This window comes from Saccopteryx bilineata, chromosome X (genome assembly GCF_036850765.1).
Source record: "Saccopteryx bilineata isolate mSacBil1 chromosome X, mSacBil1_pri_phased_curated, whole genome shotgun sequence".
Lineage (NCBI taxonomy): Eukaryota > Metazoa > Chordata > Mammalia > Chiroptera > Emballonuridae > Saccopteryx > Saccopteryx bilineata.
In genome coordinates, this window is record NC_089502.1 from 78,590,562 (window position 1) to 78,604,863 (window position 14,302).

General features: G+C 39.2%; 1 protein-coding gene across 6 annotated transcripts in view; it reads right to left on the reverse strand.

Moving 5' to 3' along the window:
- Positions 1 to 14,302, reverse strand: part of HDAC8 (histone deacetylase 8) — a 290,590-nt gene that overhangs the window by 137,787 nt on the left and 138,501 nt on the right. The gene's annotated exons all lie outside the window — the stretch shown is intronic.

Sequence of the window (14,302 nt, forward strand, 5' to 3'; positions counted from 1 at the left end):
TGTAATTTATCTGTTTATATTGTGTTATTTACCTCTTTGCATTTGTGTCACTTCTGCTAAACCACGAGTCCCTTAAAGGAAGTAAATAAACCTTTATTTAGGTGTCCCCAGAAAATAATGTTTTATAATCAGTGCCAAATAAATGCTGGGTGAAAAAGAAAGGAATTACTAGTTATTGAACCATGACCATGTGCTAATTTTCCTGCGAGACAGGTGTGATTTTTACCTACTTATGCATAAGGAAACTGAAGTTTAGACATTTCAAGGATTTTGCCTAAAGTTATATTGAGGCAGGAAATTTATAATAGGGAACAAAGACCTCAAGCTCTACCCCTTCTATATCTTGGCTGGAACATCACAGACATGATTTCACTGACCACCTGTCCCCCTACTTTCCCCTCCTTAATAAACTCTAATTGGGAGCACCAAAAATAATCCCTATCCACAGAGGAGAGACAAGGATGAGCCAAAAACGCAGTCACCCCACCAGCGTCAGAAGCAGAGGACCACCCTATCTCCCCACCCCTGCTCACATTTAATAAAAACCTTCCACACAGACTCCATTAGGGTGTCTTTTTCTACAAGGTCACTGCTCTCACTTCTCAAGTGCATACTATTGCTTTAATAAATTTCTTGTGCTTTGCTAAATTGTTCTGTCAAACCCTGGAATTCCTTCTTGTTTCATGACAAGAATCTGGATCAGGTTGAGCCTTCCTTTGCCCTCCCCAGATTCCACCCAGCATCAGGTTTTGGTGAGCCAGCCAGGAAGTCTTCACTTTCTCCTATCTTGATACCTTTTCCTGTCACCAATGCCAGTATGGAGTTAAGTACCCTGTCTAAGAGGAGTGAATCTAACATTAGAATTTCTAGCCACCTCCAAGACCATTCATAAGTCGGCCCTCAGAGCACAGGGTAAGCACATCCACAGGACTGTTCCTGGGTGGCTCCCATATGACAGGGTATCACTGCAAGCTAGGGACTAATCAAGCCTCGCAACCAAATGGATCACCCTGTTTTGCTTCTGCTTTCTACAAGCACGTTTTCTTTTTGTACTTCTTTCATTTCTTTTGCGGACTGGATATTCACAGCCATGTTCAGCACATAGCCCCCTGTTTAAACAACTCTTTAGGATGTTACATACATAATTCCTTAAATTGAAGCTAAGGCTTTCTTTGTTCTTACCATTCATTCACAGCCTTTGAAACCTGCATTGAGAGTCTCAACAGGTCTTTCTGCTGGGTAATTAGAAATGTAAACAAGGCCCTGAACAGGTAGCTCAGTTGCTTAGAGACTCATCCTGATACCTCAAGGTTGCAGATCTGATCCCCAGCCAGGGCACATACAAGAATCAACCATTCAATGTATGAATAATTGAAACAACAAATTGATTCCTGACCAGGTGATGGTGCAGTGGATAGAGAGTAGGCCTGGGACGCAGAGGACCCAGGTTCAAATCCCTGAGATTGCCAGCTTGAGCACAGGTTCATCTGCCTTGAGCATGGGCTCACCAGCATGAGTGTGGGATTACAGACATGACGCCATGTTCACTGGCTTGAGCCCAAAGGTCACTGGCTTGAAGCCCAAGGTTGCTGGCTTGAGCAATGGGTCACTGGCTTGGCTGGAGCCCCCCAATCAAGGCACATATGAGAAAGCAATCAATGAACATCTAAAGTGCCACAATAAAGAATTGATGTTTCTCATCTCCCTTCTTGTCTGTCCCTGTGTGTCCCTCTCTCTATATCTCTATCTCACTAAAAAAAATGATGTTTCTCTCTCTCTCCCTCTTTGACTTCCTCTCTCTAAAAATTTATAAAATAAAAATGTAAAGGAGGCTAAGGTATATAAAAAAAAAACTGGTACTTTTAAAACTCAAGCAGCTGAAACCTGATACTTTCTCTCTGCCTCCTTCACCATCCTTAAAAGTTGTGAAGGATAAATAAAAAATCTTCTCTTCTCTATAATTAGTAATACTGTTTAACCCTTTGAGTAGTACAATGTTCATGTACGTCCTCATGACTCCTGACCATCCAGAGTACAATCAATTTATTTTAAAAATGTGTAAGGCAACATTAAAAAAAGGCAAATTTATGTTCTTCTTGTTTCCATAAATTGGTTATCAAACAAACATGATTTTAAGTTAATAAAACTGTAACTGGGCCTGACCAGGTGGTGGCGCAGTGGATAGAGTGTTGGACTGGGATGCAGAGGACCCAGGTTCGAGATCCAGAGGTCGCCAGCTTGAGCGTGGGCTCATCTGGTTTGAGCAAAAGCCCACCAGCTTGAACTCAAGGTCGCTAGCTCCAGTAAGGGGTTACTCGGTCTGCTGAAGGCCCGCGGTCAAGGCACATATGAGAAAGCAATCAATGAACGACTAAGGTGTTGCAACGCGCAATGAAAAACTAATGATTGGTGCTTCTCATCTCTCTCCATTCCTGTATGTCTGTCCCTGTCTATCCCTCTCTCTGACTCACTCTCTCTGTAAAAACACAAACAAACAAACAAAAAACTGGAACTGGAACTAATTTCATTTTTTCAAAAGAAAGAAACCCTCACTCGCAGGGGTCAGTGAGCATGAAAAAAACCTCACAACTCAAAAGATTAAATGTACGGTAAAAACAAAAACTATCCCAAATATTTATTTCAGGATCATGTGGTCTGGGGAAATATTTGATATTGAAGCTAATTTGTTTGGTTGATATCTTTTAGAGTTATTAACATAAAATATGTTTGTTTTGCTTGTGTTTACAAAAATAAGGTCATATTAGTTATCTCTGTTACAAAATTTGTCAAGAAAATAGCTTGGGTAATAATTGACTTTAAAATCTCATCAAATTGTGTCTGACCAGGTGGTGGCGCAGTGGATAGAGCACTGGACTGGGATGCTGAGGTCCCAGGTTCAACACCTTGAGGTTGCTGGCTTGAGTGTGGGCTCATTTGGCTTGAGTGCAGGCTTATCCGGCTTGAGTGTGGGCTCACCAGCTTTGAGAGCGAGGTCACTGGATTGAGCATGAGATCATAGACATGACCTCACGGTCTCTGGCTTGAGCCCAAAAGTCGCTGGCTTGAAGCCCAAGGTCACTGGCTTGAGCAAGGAGTCACTGGCTCAGGCTCTGGATGCCTAATCAAGGCACATATGAGAAAACAATCAATGAGCAACTAAGGTGCTGCAACAAAGAATTGGTGCCTCTCATTTCTCTCCCTTCCTGTCTGTCTGTCCCTATCTGTCCCTCTCTGACTCTCTCTCTCTCTCTCTGTGTCAAAAAAAAGAATCTCATCACGTTGTTAGGAACTAATAAGTAGATGTAACCAAAAAAAAAAAAAAAGGTTTTTGATAAAAGTTTTTCAGTAATTACATATATGCCTAAACATAGTTTTTAAAAGTTTGTTAGTAACTGCCTGACCAGGCAATGGCGCAGTGAATAAAGTGTTGGACTTGGACGCAGAGGGCTCAAGTTTGAGACCCCGAGGTCACCAGCTTGAGCGTAGTTTGAGCAAAAGCTCACCAGCTTGGACCCAAGGTTGCTGGCTTGAGCAAGGGGTTACTCGGTCTGTTGTAGCCCCACAGTCAAGGCACATTTGAGAAAGCAATCAATGAACTAAGGTGTCGTAACAAAAAACTAATAATTGATGTTTCTCATCTCTCTCTATTCCTGTCTGTCCTTATCTATCCCTCTGATTCTCACTCTGTCTCTGTAAAAAAAATAAAAAAAATAAATTAAAAAAATAAAATAAATAAAAGTCTGTTAGTAACTTAAAACTTTGGAATTTTACTAAGTTATATATAAAAATTATTAAATGTTAAAAATTATTAAATATTTAGATATTTTAAAATAATGTAAGTACTAAAACAGATTAATCTAAGTTTACCTATTTTTGGCTTCTTATTACAGAAAAGATAGAAAATGGATTTAGATCTGTTAATAAAATTATACATATATTCATTATGTCTCCTGAATGTGTATTTGCCAATGAAGAAACCTTTTTCTAAAAGTTACAAAATATATTAATAAATTTGCCAATATAAAGAATATTATTTACTTTTAGTTGTCACTAGAGATGAAGGTTTCTAAGACTTAAGAATTCTAACTGGGTTGGAAAGAAACTGTATGTATAGTTTTGGTAATTGAAGTTATAAGGTATGGAGATAGGTTTTTAAGGAAATAGGAAAAACGAGGGCTTTTCTAAAGTTGGTTATTTCTAAATGAGTTTAAAACATGCAAACTAAAATGGACTAGAAAAGTTATAGAAGAATTGTAAAGAAAAATCTTGAAAGAAAATTTTATATGGTTAAGCTAAATAATAGTACAAGAAATATAATTAAGTAAATGAATCTAAATATTAAAAGTAAGCTAATACAGAAGTTGTTTTATTTTTAAGCTTATTAAAAGGGAATTTTCCCCCTGTATCTACCTAGAAAGCAAATATTCTGTTTTATTTATATAGTTATGTGTCATATTGTGTTGATCAGGTACTTGATTACTTAAAAAAAACCATCTTCTTGATCCTAAAAACTAAAGTTTTGCTAGCCTGTATTTAGTTTTATATCTTTTATTGTCACCTTGGTTAAATAAATAATGTTGTTTCATAATGATTCAGGATTTTTTTGGTCAAATGTGTTTAACAACCTTCCCAGGGTTTACATTTTAAGAGACTTTTTCTTAACCTAGAAATGGTGATGTGATGACATTAGAGTAATTGGGATGTGAGAGAAACTCCTCATCTCTCCCCTTGAAATTTCAACAAATTGAGCAGCTATATGCATCAAATGAACCCTGGCTAGCCTTGCAGGCATAACTGAAGGATAAAACACCCAAATGACTAAAGGTGGGAAGGGTAAAAAATGTGGGGCAGAGGACAAGACATACTTGTGGTCAAGACCTGGAGAAGGGACAGGCCTGGACTGTCCAGGTTTCATCTGCCCAGGGAGGGGAGAAACCCCAAGTGATTAGGTATTCTTCTTCTGGCAGGAGCAGAGAGATTGGGTGCAATTTGGTGTGATACTGAACCAAAGAGGCAGAGTATGGGTTTACCATCAGTATTCTCACGGTCTGCTCACAGCCTGCACTTGGACCGATACACAAAAATACAAACTGTGGCCCTACAGACTCCCAGATACCACCTCCCTCCCCTCATGGGTATGGAGAGTGGCAGAGACATACCCCACAGCTGAAGAACAAAGGTACTCTGTGTCTGGTCCCCAGCTCTGTTGTGACACAGGGAGGAGCATTCCCAGGACTGACATTGTAATTGCTAAAACTGTAAAGCCCTCACAACAAATCCCAACCATCATTAAAATTGCATCCCCACCTCCACCTTTGCAACAGCAGCTTCTAAGCAGAGTTCAGTCAGGGATTTTACACAGCTAAAGCTTGTAACCCACCACCACCTAATGGAAAAAAGATAAAAATCCCCTTGGAAAATTTTTTTCCTAATATTTGTTTTTTCTTTAGTTTTTGTTGTTGTTATTTTTGTCTGTTTTTATGCTTTGTTTTTGTTTTATTGAGGATTTTCTCTTTAATTTAAATTTTTTTAATTTTCAATTTTTATTTTATTTTTAAATGTTTTCATTTTTATATTTGGGTTTTTTTTCCCTTGATTTCTTAACAAAACCACTTTCAAATACCCTCAAGGCAGAAAAAGAATACCATGACTACTCAAGAAAGAGGTGTGGTTCAGACAGAAAATGAAAAATCTCGAGGAAGCAGTCTCCATCACATGAAAACCTTACAGTAAAATGATAGGAAATTCAAAATCACAGTTCTGAAAATACTCAACAAGATATGAAAAATCACTAGTAGGCGATTTAATGAGTTCAGAAACAAAACAAATAACTGACCAAGGAGATCAAAACTTTAAAAACAGAGATGGAAAACTCAATACATGAATTGAAAAATGAGGTAGCAAGTTTAGCTAAAAGAACAATCCAGATACAGGGCAGAATCAGAAACACTGAAGACAGGCAAGTAGTGATATTACAGAGGGAAGAAGAAAGATAGTCACAAATTAAAAAAAAAATGAGCACGCTCTATGAGAATTGTCTGACTCCAACAGAAAGAACAATATAAGAACAATGGGGGCCCTGGCCAGTTGGCTCAGTGGTAGTGCATCAGCCTGGTGTGTGGAAGTCCTGTGTTTGATTCCCAGTCAGGGCACATAGGAGAAGCTACCATCTGCTTTAGACCCCTCCAGTTCTCCTTATCTCTCTCTCTCTCTTCTCTCTCTTTCTCTCTCTTCTCTTCTTGCAGCCATGGCTCAATAGGCTGGGATGAATTGGCCCTGGGCACTGAGGATGGCTCTGTGGCCTCCACCTCAGGCACTAAAAAAATGGATCAGTTGCTGAGCAACAGAGCAATAGCCCCAGAATGGCAGAACATTGCCCCTAGTGGGCTTGCCAGGTGGACCCCATTCAGGGTGCATGTAGGAGTCTGTCTCTCTGCCTCCCCTTCTCTCACTAAAGAATCAAAAAATAATAATAAAGGTTATTTCAGAAGAAGAAGAGAGGAAAAAGGGAATGAAGAGCCTATTCAAATAAATATTGATGACAAATTCCCAAGTCTATGGAAAGAGTTAGATCCTCAAATACAAAATGCAAACAGAATGCCTAGTTACCTCAACCCAAACAGGCCTTCTCCAAGACACATCACCATAAAACTGTCAAAAGTCAATGACAAAGAAAGAATCCTCAAGGTATATAGGAAAAAGAAGAACTTAACATATAAAGGGTCATCAGGTTATCATTAGACTTCTCAGCAGAAACTCTACAAGCCTGAAGACAGTGGACCCAAACATTCAAAGTACTGATAGAGAGGAATTACCAGCCAAAAATACTATATCCATCAAAATTGTCCTTCAAATATGAAGGAGCGATAAAAACTTTTCCAGACATTCAGAAGCTGAGGAATTTATCACCAGAAAACTGCCATTGCAAGATATACTCAAGGGGGTTATTCTACCTGATAAAAGGAACAAAACAACACAAAACTACAAGTACAAGGTTACAACATAAACAAGGATAATCCGTGACAACAAACAATGGCTCCAATAAGGGGTTAATATCCAAAATATAAAAAGAACTCACAAAGCTCAGCAACAAACAAGCAAACAATCCAATTAAAAAATGGGGAGAGGACCTGAACAGGCACTTCTCCCATGAAGATGTACAAACAACAAATAGATATATAAAATGATGCTCATCTTCATTAGCTATTAGAGAAAAGCAAATCAAAACTACAATGAGATACCACCTCACACCTGTTAGATTGGCTATTATCAACAAGACAGGTAATAGCAAGTGTTGGAGAGACTGTGGAGAAAAAGAAACCTTCATTGACTGCTGGTGGGAATGGTAACTAGTACAGCCGTTATGGAAGAAAGTATGGTAATGGTTCCTCAAACAATTAAGAATAGAACTACCATATGACCCAGCAATCCCTCTACTGGGTATCTATCTTCAAAACTTGAAAACATTGGTACATAAAGGCACATGCACCCCTCTGTTCATTGCAGCATTATTCACAGTGGCCAAGACATGGAAACAACCAAAGTCTCCCTCAACAGAGGATTGGATAAAGAAGATATGATACATATATACAATGGAATACTACTCAGCCATAAGAAATTATGCTATAGTCACATTTACAACAACATGGATGGACCTTGAGAACATTATACTAAGTGAAATAAGTAAATCAGAAAAAGCTAAGAACTATATGATTTCACACATAGGTGGGATATAAAATTGAGACTCATAAACATAGATAAAAGTTAGGTGGTTACCAGGGAGAAGGGGCAGGGGGGAGGGGAGTAAAGAGGGACAAATATGTCCTGCATATGTGGGATACAAAACTTAGATGCATGGACATAGGTAAGTGAAGTGGCTACCGGGGAGGAAAGGAATGGGAGTAGGGGTGTGGGGGAGGGGAGTAAAAAGGGACAAATGTACAGTGACAGAAAATGATTTGACTGTGGGTGATTGGCACACAACACAATCAACAGTTTGAATGTTATAGAGATGTTCATCTGAAATTTATGTACTCTTATTGACCAATGTCACCCTATTATATTTAATTTCATAAAAAAGAAAAGAAAAAAGAAATGGCTTTGAGTTATGCCAATGGCCCTCTGGAATACCTCAAGGATTTGTTCTCTTTCCTTATAAAAGAGAAATTTTAAACTAATTAGGTCTATTTGTTATGCTTAAAGTGCATGTGAAATTTTGTCAGATAAAGCAATAATAACTATATTCTACTTATATATATTTTTAAATTATTAAAGTGGATGGTGTAAGGGTCCCCAAACTTTTTACACAGGGGTCAGTTCACTGTCCCTCAGATCATTGGAGGGCCGCCAAATACAGTGCTCCTCTCACTGATCATCAATGAAAAAGGTGCCCCTTCCGGAAGTGCGGTGGGGGGGGGTGGCCGGATAAATGGCCTCAGGGGGCCACATGTGGCCTGCAGGCCGTAGTTTGGGAACACCTGGTAGAGACTATATAAAATCCACAAAAGTCTATAAATTATGATATAGTTTCATTTGTAATTCCAATTGTTATCTTAAAATGTTACAAGAAAGCAAATTCCTTTGTCACATGCATTATAATCAGACCTAAAACCATGTCATTTTAAGGTTTGTGGGTTTTGGGGTTTTTTTGTCCTTTAGAGATAGGGTAGTCATTGTTTTACTTTGATGCCTTTGCAAATATGTTGCATCTTCAGAATGATCCAGGAAAAAGACCCTGACATAATCTAAATTATATATTTCTGAGAATAAATTTTCAGATAATACCTTTGAACTGGATGAAAATTACTAGACCTCTAAGGAATAACTGGATTCATGAAAATACTTGCAAATAATCAGAATAAACAAAAATTGATTATGGGACTAAATGAACTGAGGAAAATTCTAATTTTTTGAAAATATTGCTAATTTTAAATTATTTTTGTTTTCCAGACATAAGGAAACTTGTTTTTCAGAGCAACTTGGCAAATTATAAGCAATATGAAAGCATTTATATTTTTCTCTCTACCTGATCCCTCCAGAATTTGGAAACTCTTAATGATTATTATTTAGTTTTTATGGCAATATGTTTGTTTGCATGAAGTCAATGAGAATCTGTTCTCTTTGTAACAGGATGTAATTAGAAACTGGCTTTATTAACCAAGACTTTGAGTGGCCTGTCATGTTTGTGAGACATGAATAGAATTTGGATGTCACCAGAAAACTTTAAGGAATTGAGATTGACTTTGGGGTCAATAAAAGCCCCTGGGAAAAACAGCCTGGTATCTTGCTTATTTACTTGTGTTCATGGCAGTCTTTCCAGGTAAGGAACACAAAGGTTGTTTTCCTGGGAGGTGGTAAAGAAAGATCTCAATAAATTTTTGGTGTCCTTGAGAACTCGAGGAATTTACTCAAACCTATGAATATTGCAGGCAAAGCCTGATGGCAACTATGTCATGGCTTGGTTTCTTTGCTCTGAGAGATTTTTTGGTTTTTTAAATTTATTTATTTATTAAATTTAATGCAGTGACATTGATAAATCAGGGTACATATGTTGAGAGAAAACATCTCTAGATTATATTGACATTTGATTGTGCTATATACCCCTCCCCCAAAGTTAAATTGTCTTCTGTCACCTTCTATCTGGTTTTCTTTGTGCTCCTCCCCTCCCCCAACCCCTCTCTCCTTCTTCACCCCCTCCCCCCTCCCCCCACCCCCCACTCCTATTGCCATCACATTCTTGTTCATGTCTCTGAGTCTCATTTTTATGTCCCTTCTATGTATGGATTCATCTTAGTTTTTTTTTTTTCTGATTTACTTATTTCACTCCGTATAATGTTGTCAAGGTCTATCCATGTTGTTGTAAATGATCCGATGTCATCATTTCTTATGGCTGAGTAGTATTTCTTTTTTTTTTTTTTTTTTTTTTCTTTTTCATTTTTCTGAAGCTGGAAACAGGGAGAGACAGTCAGACAGACTCCCGCATGCGCCCGACCGGGATCCACCCGGCACGCCCACCAGGGGCGACGCTCTGCCCACCAGGGGGCGATGCTCTGCCCATCCTGGGTGTCGCCATGTTGCGACCAGAGCCACTCTAGCGCCTGGGGCAGAGGCCACAGAGCCATCCCCAGCGCCCGGGCCATCTTTGCTCCAATGGAGCCTTGGCTGCGGGAGGGGAAGAGAGAGACAGAGAGGAAAGCGCGGCGGAGGGGTGGAGAAGCAAATGGGCGCTTCTCCTGTGTGCCCTGGCCGGGAATCGAACCTGGGTCCTCCGCACGCTAGGCCGACGCTCTACCGCTGAGCCAACCGGCCAGGGCCTGAGTAGTATTTCATAGTATATATGTACCAAAGCTTTTTAATCCACTCATCTTCTGGCGGACACTTGGGCTGTTTCCAGATCTTCGCTATTGTGAACAATGCTGCCACAAACATGGGGCTGCATTTCTCCTTTTGGAGCCATTCTATGGTATCCTTGGGGTATATTCCTAAAAGTGGGATAGCTGGGTCAAAAGGCAGTTCGATTTTCAGTTTTTTGAGGAATCTCCATACTGTTTTCCACAGTGGCTGCACCAGTCTGCATTCCCACCAGCAGTGCAGGAGGGTTCCCTTTTCTCCACATCCTCGCCAGCACTTATTCTGTGTTGTTTTGTTGATAAGCGCCATTCTGACTAGTGTGAGGTGATATCTCATTGTGGTTTTAATTTGCATTTCTCTAATGATTAGTGATGTTGAGCATTTTTTCATATGCCTATTGGCCATCTGTATGTCCTCTTTGGAGAAGTGTCTATTCATCTCTTTTGCCCATTTTTGGATTGGGTTGTTTGTCTTCCTGGTGTAAAAGACTTAAATGTAGGCCGTGAAACCATAAGCATTTTAGAAGAAAAGCTCTTAGGCAGTAAGCTCTCAGACATCTCTCGAGCAATATATTTGCTGATTTATCTCCATGGGGAAGTGAAATAAAAGACAGGATAAACAAATGGGACTATATCAAACTAAAAGGCTTTTGCACAGCTAAAGACAACAAGAACAGAATAAAAAGACAAACTACACAATGGGAGAACATATTTGACAATACGTCTGATAAGGGGTTAATAACCAAAATTTATAAAGAACTTGAGAGATTGAGTTTTAATTTAGAGATTCCGTATGTGATTTCAGCAAAGCAGATTTAAGAGGGCCTATATAATCAGTTGCTATTCTTGTTGTGTTTATGCACACAATCAGGCCAAATTGAAACTAGGCTTAATGAAGTAAATAATCTTAACTGTCTTTGATAAAAATTAGGGTGATTTTAGGGAGAGAATTATGTTTCAATAGAATCTATAATACATAGTTGTGGATAATAGACTCTATTATAGTTAATTATCTTTCAAATTTTATTTTTCACCTATAAACTGGACTGAATACTGAATTATTCTAGTTTGCTTTATATTTGGCTACAACTTTCCACATTAATGTTTCATTTTTTCCCATCCTTTGAGTTGGAATTATTGAGAACTAAAACTTTTCCTCTGAGCTTTGCAATGACCAATTGCAGTCAAACAACTTGATATAAACTTGGTAAATTGCAACAACAGCTTATACAATTTCAGTGACTGTATAAGCCATGCAGAATTTACCTGAGCTGCTGATGACATCACCAGAGATACTCAAATTGCAGATAAGAAAAATCTATCAAAATGTCACTGCTTGTTTTCTTTGAGCCTTACATCTAGAAATTGTCTTGACTGCTAGCCTTAGTGGTTTATAATTTTTTCTTCTGTTATTATATTTTTTCTTCTGTTTTGATAGGCATACCTCTTGCAAATACCTGATTGCTTCTTTACACAATTCCTGAAATGATACTGCAGAACTTAACTGAACTGACTAATTTTCAGGATTAAATAACCAAGTCAATGAAATCTAAAACAATTTACCAACTTTGCTTCTGGAATGTAAAACTTTATTATTTAAAAGGCAGGAATAAAGGGACCAAAGTTCTGCCACCTTGAAAGTACTATTTTGGGATATTGATTTTAAGCTATTTATTAGAAAACAAAAGACAAAAAAAAAGCCACCGTAAAGACTTTTGATCATTCCTCTTTCCTACCCAAGAGACTCAGACAGAGAAACCTGCTTTGGGAAATGATCTTAGAATGTTTCCCTTAGCTTAATTTGAATTAAACATGGCAAACAAGGGAGCTTCAGGAAGGTGCTTGTTAGTTAGATACCCTCTGTGTCCCATTGTTTCTGAGTTGTCTAGCAAGGACTTGCCTACCATGAGGCTATGCTATGAGAATTAACAACACAAGTCACTAAGGAACATGATAGACTCTCTGGGTGCAATGCACACTTCTTTGGCAAATGTCGTGCTTGACAATGGACTAGCATTAGACTGTGTGCTAGCCAAATAAGAGGGTCTCTTTCTTTCACAGCTGCACTCTGTGAGACTTGCAACTGGAGAACAGTGAGCTGCTGCAGTTTGCAGCTCCCTCCTTGATCCTGTCTCCAGGAATTCCTGATCAAACCTCTCTTTCTCTTTCTTGCTCTCTCAGCCTTCCCCTCAGGGCCCCCTTTCATGTGACCAAGAGCCTCAGACCCAAACCCCAGAGGAGTAAGTTTTCTGTCCACATTTATTGGTAAGTTTGCCCACATGGATTTGCCTTGTTTCGCCTCAGCCTTTCATAAACACACCTTTTATTGCATTTCTTTTTTACTGGAGACCAGATGTCTGCACTTTCTTCAGAATCCTCATACGCCAGTTTTACCTGGTCCAAGTGTAAACTGAAATTCTTACAGACTATTCTACGGTCTCATGACTATTGTGCCCTTTCTCTAGCATCCTGGACTTAATAATTAGTCATGGCTTTATTGGTCTAAAAAGAGGAGGCAGTGCCCGGATGTCACAGACCTGCAACCTCTGAGAACCTTCCTTCTCCTAGTGGCCTTTCTATCCCCACAAGTATGGAGCCATAGGCTCATCATAGGAAGGAGCACAGTGGTCCAACCCAGGGATGCTGGTGACAGGTCTGCTGGACTTATGAGCATGGAGGATTCTCAGTCCACCCACTAGTAGGAGGATTATTCGGAATGCCTAGCCTGAACTAGCACACCACTTTTTTTTTCTCCAGGCATTATGGGAAACTCCTCATATATTCCCAAGGACTCATCACTAGTCTACATTCTAGCCAACTGGAAGGACTTCAAATTAGATTATTTAAAACAAACAAAGAAAAACAAACAAACTCATTTTTTCTGCAATACAGCATGGCCCCAATATAAATTAGAGAATAGGGAAACATGGCTTAAAAATGGGGCCTTAAATTATAATACTATCCTTCAATTAGATCTCTTCTATAAATACCAGGGGAAAATGGATAAAAATCCTTTATATGTAAACCTTCATGGCCCTGTACCAAGACCCAGAGAAAAGAAGCTCGTGTAAGATCTGATAATGTGCATTCCTCTTTTTCTAGCCCTGCTCAGGGAAGTACAGACATCCTAGATGATCTTCTCCTGTTGGTGCCTCCATCATACGCAATAGATAATCCAAGGGAACATAGAGGCAAGGGACTAGGCCCCTCCTCATCTCAAGATTCCCCTGGGATGCCCCCTCAGGCACCTTACACCTCACCTATAAGACCTCCTTAAAGAGATCATTTCAAGGTTTGATTTCCTCAAAGCCTCCAAAGTGACAATGGTCCTCCCTTCATGACCAAAATTATCCAAAAAATAGCCCAAGCCTTAGACATTAACTATTATTTACACAGTTCGTGATGGCCTCAGTATTTAGGAAAGATAGTGCAGGCTAATAATACCTTAAAGAAATTCTTAGCAAAATTATGCCAGGAGACATGACCTTGGAGATATGGCTCTGGCTCCTGCCCCACAGCTTGCTAAGGTACAGAGGGGCTCCCACATCAAACTTAGAACTAATTCTTTTGTGATGTTATATGGCAGGCCCTTTCTAACCTCTGACATATACTATTTTGACATATCTAGAAACAACCTAAATATATTATCAATCTAGGACAGATGCAAAAGGTTTTTCCTTTTCACACCTGGTTCTTTCCACTCCTTGGTCCATTAATAACTATTTTCATTTTATTATTTGGTCTATGCCTTTTAAATCTTCTTGTTAAGTTTGTATCTTCTAGGTTACAATAGTTTCATGGAAAGATGATGATCCTCTAAGGATTCCAGCCCACACCTCAACATTGAGGCAGAGTGGATACTCTAGACCAGTGGTAGTCAACCTGGTCCCTACCGCCCACTAGTGGGCATTCCAGCTTTCATGGTGGGTGGTAGTGGAGCAACCAAAGTATAA